General features: G+C 43.6%; 1 non-coding gene across 1 annotated transcript; it reads right to left on the bottom strand.

Annotated features, from left to right (window-relative positions):
* Positions 1-1,718: 1,718 nt before the first annotated feature.
* On the bottom strand, positions 1,719-1,791 carry trnav-uac (transfer RNA valine (anticodon UAC)). The gene has a single exon. It is a non-coding gene; the product is annotated as a tRNA-Val (tRNA).
* Positions 1,792-7,860: the final 6,069 nt, after the last annotated feature.

Genomic DNA, 7,860 nt, shown 5'->3' with positions numbered 1-7,860 from the left:
AGAGAGCCTATTCCCTGAGATTTCACCAAATGCTGACGACTTCCTCTGAAAAATCAGCCACGCATTTTCAGAAAGGGATATGCAACTTCTTCTACTCTTACTTTCCGAAGAGTCCGAATTTTGTGATTTTAAACTTGCCAGTATGTATAATGCAATTCACTTAACGACTTCACATATTTCAATATGAACATCTATCGTTCTTTTAAACTCTAGATTATATCGATCTCATTTAAAGTGTTCTCGGATTAGAAGTTCGATTATAGCTACTCGGGTCAAGAAAATCTTCTCATTGCGTTGAGTGAGCCCCTTGAACCGCCGTATTATCACCCAATGCTTCCTTCATTTCTTTGACAATTATAATATAACTAAGTACAGAACTACAGCACGGATCTTTGTTGAACCCTGTTCAATTATATCCAAACATCGCTGTTACGGAAATATAAAGGTCGTGAAGTAAACTTCGAAACAGCAGTTATTATCATTGTTGTCTTGCTGTCCAATTTATCTTGTTTTTTTTTGCATTCGTGAGATCGCTATCTTCCTTCTATTCACTCATGTGCAATATTCATCGATGGAGAACACAGCATGCAAATCAATTGCCCTTTCAGTTGTAGTGAGCTCATTTGTTCCCATATAAAACCATTGGACAAGGATTCAACATCACATCAAGTTCACTGTGTCATGTTGCAGACACTACATTCCCATCTCATAAGCTTCACACCTGGACTCAGTGGCATTATCATTCGATTACTCTTGTACTAAACCACAGAATATATCGCTGTGGTCTTCCGTTTCTGTCGACCATTCGCTTGAATGTTCGATATATCCTGAGTTCACAATTGTTCATCTTTATTTAACTTGTATCCTTTGGTTATCCGAGTTTCTATTGCTGTTGTCAGCTTGAAGCAGTTGGCTTCCTTCATTAAAAAGGCAGTTTTCGCCCATAGAAATGCTGTTCACTTATTTCCCCTCAATTCTCTGTAAGCCATAGAAACAGTTGTACATGAAAATACCTTGAGAACAGTGAGTTTTGTGAAACACAAACCCGCCAGTTTGCCATCAATAATCATTTAGAGGAGAAGTCACTTAGATCCCGGTTCGTCTCAATTCTGAAAGTGGATGCGAACAACAACTGAACCTCTTAACGACGTCTGTATGATTTTATGCATCGAACTGATCCCACATGATTGACTGATTGGATATTTGCATTAACCTGTAGACAGGCTAGTCCTATTGACATCAGTAGTTTTGGGGTAGAGAGTGTGAACAGCTTTATGTTCCTCACCTGAATAGCACGGAAGATCTCACACGGTCTGTACATGCCAGCTGTGTGATGAAAAAGTGCCTGATTCACCTAAAACGGTTGACGAAATTGCGTTTGGGTCCCCAAATCCTAAGAACTGTCTAGAGACGCAAATTTCAAAGCATCCTGACTGCCTGTTGCAGGAAGGAGAGGGAGAGGGAAGACAAAGAAAGCGATTTAAAATCCACCAACCTCCTTTTGTTTAAATCTGCTTACGTTCTCCTGTAAAGGATGCATAATTTATATTAATTCAACTTAATGTCATTTATCTCTGTCAGGTATGCAATGCGCTGTGCTGCTGCTGGAAATGTGAACGTTTATGGCGTTTGCACTTCTGGGTGCCTATGACAGAAAATCTGAATCCGAACTGAACAGTTGAGTCTCAGATTCATCGTAAAATCAGAAGACCAAACAATGTTTCTGCCCAGGATTGAACTGGGGACCTTCCGCGTGTAAAGCGAAAGTGATAACCACTACACCACAGAAACCGTGCAAAGCGCTCAGTGATTTGAGCTGTTGATCAATGGGCCGAGACACCCTCTCCCCAGTCCGCCGTCGAAATGTTATCGGGAGGAGGACGAGACCGAGTCGGGGCGTGCGGATCGGAGGAGTTTTTCCGAATTATTTTGGGTTTCTGGCATGTACGGTGACGAATCTCAAGGTTGTATAATGTATACATACGCTAATAATAAATGCACTTGGATCTTTGAAACGTCTCCACTGCAGGTTCCCGTACTACAATGTAACAAGGTATTCGTCCATTTCTGGTCAGTCTCGCTCACCTTCCCTGTGCTAACCTGGTATCTTACCGGAGAAACCCTGAGGTTCAGCCCAGGTCAGGGTTCTGTTAAACGAGTTTTGATTTTGGCACCCAAGTGTTTGCGGCGTGGCGGCAACAAACGTCATTGCACTCTGACTTCGGGTTGGTCCGTCCCGTGTCGCACAGTTTCAATGACCACCTGGAAACTTGTTACACTGATCTCAACTCTGTTTTTATTGTTTTAACATCAAGAAGAGCAGTTGAGAATCTTCAAGCAGCATTGGAATTATCATCATTGTATTTTTAATTGACGCCGTCTGATCAGCGCAACTATTTATTACGTGAAGGAAACGCGGAAATGACTCTGCTCAAAACCAGATAAAACCAGCGAGATAAAGCGGGATCCCCAGTTCAGTCCTGGGCAGAACATTGTTTGGACTCCAGTGTTCGGGATGAACTTGAGACTCACCTGTCAGTTTGTGTTCAAGTTTTTTTTTTGTCATTGACATCCAGGGTGTAAATACGATGAACATCCGCTGTTAAACATTTGCCTTTCCAGCAGCAGCACATTGTATTTCAAACGCGAGAAAGGTAAGTTACAGAAAGACAAATTATATAATATATATATATATATATATATATAAATTTACAGGAGAACATAAACAGATATAAACATAACGGGGTTCGTGGATGACCCAGACTGCATTTCCTCATCTCATATATCAGACCTTCTGTTCAAATTCTCCACCACCCGGTCCTCTCCGCTTTCAATGACAGGTATTAAATTTATGCGATATATACAGTGCCATGCAGTAACAACTTCCTGTGGAGTGTTGGTCAAGGTGCAGCAGGTAACAGGTAACTGAACTATGTTGCATTTATAAAGCAAAGAATTAAAACATCTTCTGTCCTCTATATTCCATCGGTCTCCACATGGTGGCGGTGCAGCTCACGAGCTAAGTTCAACGGCGCCTTTAAAATTTCTGTCAAAGTCGGTATCGTTGGTTCTCTTCACCGCGGATTTTAAGTTAATAGAAGCATGTAACAGAAACTGAACCATGTGCCGATACATTTCTGGACAGCAGGAAGTTTTACCAGCCAGAGTTTCTTGTGAGAAGATTCCAGCTGTCGGTAATGAATCACGGCCAATCGACCCACCGAGTCCGTCCTAACACCCGACACACCATCAGACTGATATTTCATTAATGATCACGTTCCAATCTGATCCGTTGGATCGCAACCAGACCGGGACATCAATGGCCAATTCGACTACCTTCTGTGAATGTGTATTATATTGGTAACAACAGCCTTCAGGAACGGAGTGGCAGGTCAATCACATCAAAGGTCGCAATGGAGGGAACGCTTTCCAGCCCGATGGATCTTACCATTGGAAACGGAAGCTCAACACGTCAGGAGAGTTGTCTTCTGTTTAACAGAGGATTGGTGAACACGGGGTATGGGAGAATTAATTTCCAATTATGTCCTGAAATAATGCAGCCTCGCGTTGAGAGAGAGGGAGTGAGATACCAGCATCTCGCTACCATTTACGGTCATTAAGGCTACGAATAACATCTCTTTTGTTCGCGTGTGCCTGAAAAATTCGCCGATGCATGTAAATATTGAGTTTAATCGACAACACAACGAACCAAGGAAAAGTGCAGGTAGAGCATTTCTGAAGTAGGACTTCAAGAAAGGAAGAGCTCGTTGCTTCACCATTTGGTTGTTTGAATTGAGAAGACAATAATATGGGGGACCTGTGATGCGTTGTTTCAGCAAAGAAACCATCTGTTCAAACACGTTCAAGAACGGGAAGTGAGGCTACGCGAGTTGAACGAAACAACTAAAGAAGGAGAATGCGTGTTTCCCTGTGGGTACTTGCCTTTTCATGAATAAAGGAGGATGTCCTGCAAAGCTTGTAAACTCACGCTCCCTTGCTCAGATCAACATCAAAGATGCATCGCCCTGAAGCTCAGTACAAATAACAAGCAGGATGTCTCACAAGCATAAAGTTAAATGTAGCATTTCAGTGGAATTGTCAGCTTGAAAGTCGCCCAGTCATATTCGCTGCAAGCATTAAAATCATAAGTGCTCCAGTTCAAGCTCGAACTCACAGCCTCGGCTTCTCTCCGTCGTGTACTGCCACATAAGTACCGTGCCTTAACCGACAGGAGGTACAGAAGCTTGAAGGCACACAATCAGCTATTCAGCAAAGCTTCAGTCCCTCTGCCATCGATTTTAAAATGGACGTTGAACCAGTGAACACTACCTCATTTATTAAATATATATTTTCTACATTTTACACGATTTTAATCTATTCGATATACATATCCTGTAATTTATTTATCTATCTATACATTTATCTATCTATCATTTATTTATTTTATTCATTTATTTATCTTCTATCTTTTTTATTTATTTGGCTGTTAGTTTATTTATTATTAACATCTATCATTTTCTTCTATATTATGTACTACATTGAAATGCTGCTACTAAGTTAGAAAATTTCACGACACATGCCGGTGATAACAACCCTGATTCCTCTTTTTCTGTTTCTGATCTCTTCAAAGACTCTAATGTTTTTGTTTCTATCACCATACCAGGCAGTGCACGCCGGGCATCCACCACTCTAATTAAATAAGCTTGAGCTTGACTTTGACATCTCTCTAGAATCTGCTTCCTCTCATCTTCAATGCATGGCATCTGGTATTAGTTACTCCAAGCCAGGGAAACCGACACTCCCTGTCTACTCTACCTCTTCCTCTCATAATCTACTCATCCTCTAGTATGTCTCCCCTTAGCTCCTGACGGTCCAAAGAAAACAAAACATATTAATCCAAACTTTCATAAACGCACATGCCCTCTAATCCAGGTAAACCTCCTCTGCACCCTCTTCAAAGCCTCAACATAGTTCCTACAGTCGGCCGATCAGAATGGTAGGCGACACTCCAGAAATAGCCTAACCTGAGTTTTATACATTTTCAACATAACCTCTTCACTTCTGAACTTAATGCTTAGATTGATAAAAGCAAGTTTTGTCTAATGAAAGCAAGGTTGATCGATCAACCACCTCATCGATCTTCGCTTTCAGCTCGTGGGTATAAGAGATAGGAGCAGGAGTAGGCCAATCGGCCCCTCAAGCCTGCTTCTCCATTCAACAAGATCAATGGCTAATCCAATCTTAACTCTAGTTTTCACGGAATCCCACAAGGTAACAGTGCCAACCAACAGGGCACCATGCCGCCCATTTTATTTTATTATTCATCCCGCCCAAACCCATGTGATCACCCGGGGAAAAAATACGATTTGCCAATTGAGGAGAAAAAATCTGGAAAATTCCTCTCCGATCCATCCAGGCTATCGAAAACTGGTCCAGGAGATCACATGGCTGATCTATACCTAGCCTCATGTCCACTTACCTGCTCGCTCACCGTATCCCCTAATGCCATTTTTATCCAGGAAAATGTCTATCTCCGTTTTGAATTTATTGAGTGTAGTAGTTTCCACAGCTCTCTGGGGTGCAGTAAATTCCAAAGCCCCACTACCCTCTGAGTGAAGAAATTTCTCCTCATCTCAGTCCTGGAACGGCATCCCCTTATTTTAAGATTATGCCCCCTAGTCCTAGTTTCACCCATCATTGCGAACATTCTCCCCGCATCCACCCGATCAAGCCCCTTCACAATCTTATAGGTTTCAATAAGATCGCCTCTCATTCTTCGGAACTCCAATGAGTAGAGTCCCAATCTACTCAACCTCTCATCATACATCAACCCATACATCAATGACCTGAGGTTCAAAGGTGCATTTATGATCAAAGTGTACGACTCTTCTCCGGGTGGAAAAAATGCGAATACCTGAAATTACAATCGATTTGCTAAATATGATTGCAAGAAATTGCAACAGTTGGAAATATACTGATACTAATAAAATTCATTGCTATTGGTATGAAACTTTAGTTTCCCTTATCGTGGTTCAGCAATTTTCTTACAAATCCTGAAAGAGTGACAGAATTTTAGACAGAAATATATGTAAATTTAGAAAGTCTAGAGCACATCACAGCCCCTTCAGCCCACAATGTTGTACCGATCATGCAATAGAGAGAGACAGAGAGACAGACTCTGATTGATTCCACCGAATCGATCCTCCAAGCCCTCACTTTCCTTTGGGTGCACAACACTCTTTCAGTGCCCAGTGGCGCGTCTGCCTGTGTTTCAGCACACTTGCCTTTTATCTCCCCTGCCGGGGTACCAGCCATGCATCAACTGACCATGTCCATGTCATTCAAACTGGGCCACTCCTTGTCTCAGCAACAAGGGTAGCAAGCAAAGAATAGTGTTCTTGGAGCAAAAGAAAATAATCAGCTATGGAGCCATAACTGCAAATCTTTGTCTCTCTCTCACACATCTGCTCAAGTTCTCTTTCCCTCTCTCTCCCTCTCTGTCTCTCCCCAGACAGTGCCCAAAATCCAGCATCATTCTCCCGACATTTTAATGTGGTTGTCGCAGAAAATATGAACCCCAGGGATACCTAACATTATCCACACGGTGGATGTCTCCCAACATCTTATACGCCTCTATCAGGTCACCTCTCATCCTCCGTCGATCCAAGGATGAAGGCCAAGTTCGCTTCCCAATCCAGGCAGAAAATCCCCTAATGTAAAACCCTAAATAGAAAACACAAATCATTCATCAAAATACCGTCCTATCACAGACGATAGAATTGCAACAGCATGCATACACAACTAATCGCCACGCGCTTAGATAACTATAATGTTCAAACAAAAAGAGCAGAAAAGATGCGTTAACCGTATGAAGGGATGCAAAGATCAATCAATATTAGTGTCAGGAGGTGGGGACAAGGGTGCTGGGAGAGGACACACACGCAGCACACAAACACGTCATTCCTAGGTATAATAAAATAGCGTTTATTACTCGCTGCACAGAAGATCGGGAAATCGAGGACAAAGAGGAACACGAACCTTGGACTAGGAGACTAGGGACTTGGATCGCCGCGGACCTTGGACTTGGACGGGGCGAGCATGGACAGCCGCGGACCTTGGCCTTGCACCCGGGGACCTTGATGCAAAGCCGGCAGAGACTTGGATACCATGGATCACTGCAGCCAGATAAGTGGACACCAAATTAAAGGACAAGGAATCTTGAACCAGGACTCCTTCTTCAGATCAGGCACCGAGCCGGGACTCTTCGAGGGACAGAAACGGACAGTGGGCATGACATCGAGCCCGAACTCCGCCTTCAGCTCAGGCACCGAGCCGGGACTCTTCAAGGGACACACACGGACAGTGGGCATGACATCGAGCCGGAACTCCGTCTTCAGCTCAGGCACCGAGCCGGGACTCTTCTTCCGGGGTAGAAATAGACAAGGGGAATAAACGTCGTGTCAGGACTCCGCCTTCCACTCACCCCTGGTAGATTGATCTTGCCCGGATCCACTCTGGCGACGGAAGGCGAATTGCAGGTACTCCGATGCGGGCTGGATCACTCTTGGCTTGTCGTAGCATCGGAGGCGGCGACTTGCGGAGGCTTCTTTAACACTCTCGCCCTGAACGGCTGAAGACAAGGGTTTATAAGCTGCCTGTTCGGGTCGAGGGTAGATTACCTTGGTTGTCAAGCTCAATGGACGCTTGAAACGAAATTAAAAGGGGACAAGGTGTCAATGGTCCGGATCGCAACCTAACTAAATTTAAAGGGGAACCGATTCGGTCCATGACAATTAGAGCGGTTCGCTGTTGCTACTGGCCGCCCCTGTATCCGCGGATGTTTCAGTTGCAGCACGAGCG

This window comes from Hypanus sabinus, chromosome 10 (genome assembly GCF_030144855.1).
Source record: "Hypanus sabinus isolate sHypSab1 chromosome 10, sHypSab1.hap1, whole genome shotgun sequence".
In the NCBI taxonomy this organism is placed as follows: domain Eukaryota; kingdom Metazoa; phylum Chordata; class Chondrichthyes; order Myliobatiformes; family Dasyatidae; genus Hypanus; species Hypanus sabinus.
This window is presented reverse-complemented; position numbering and strand designations above follow the sequence as displayed.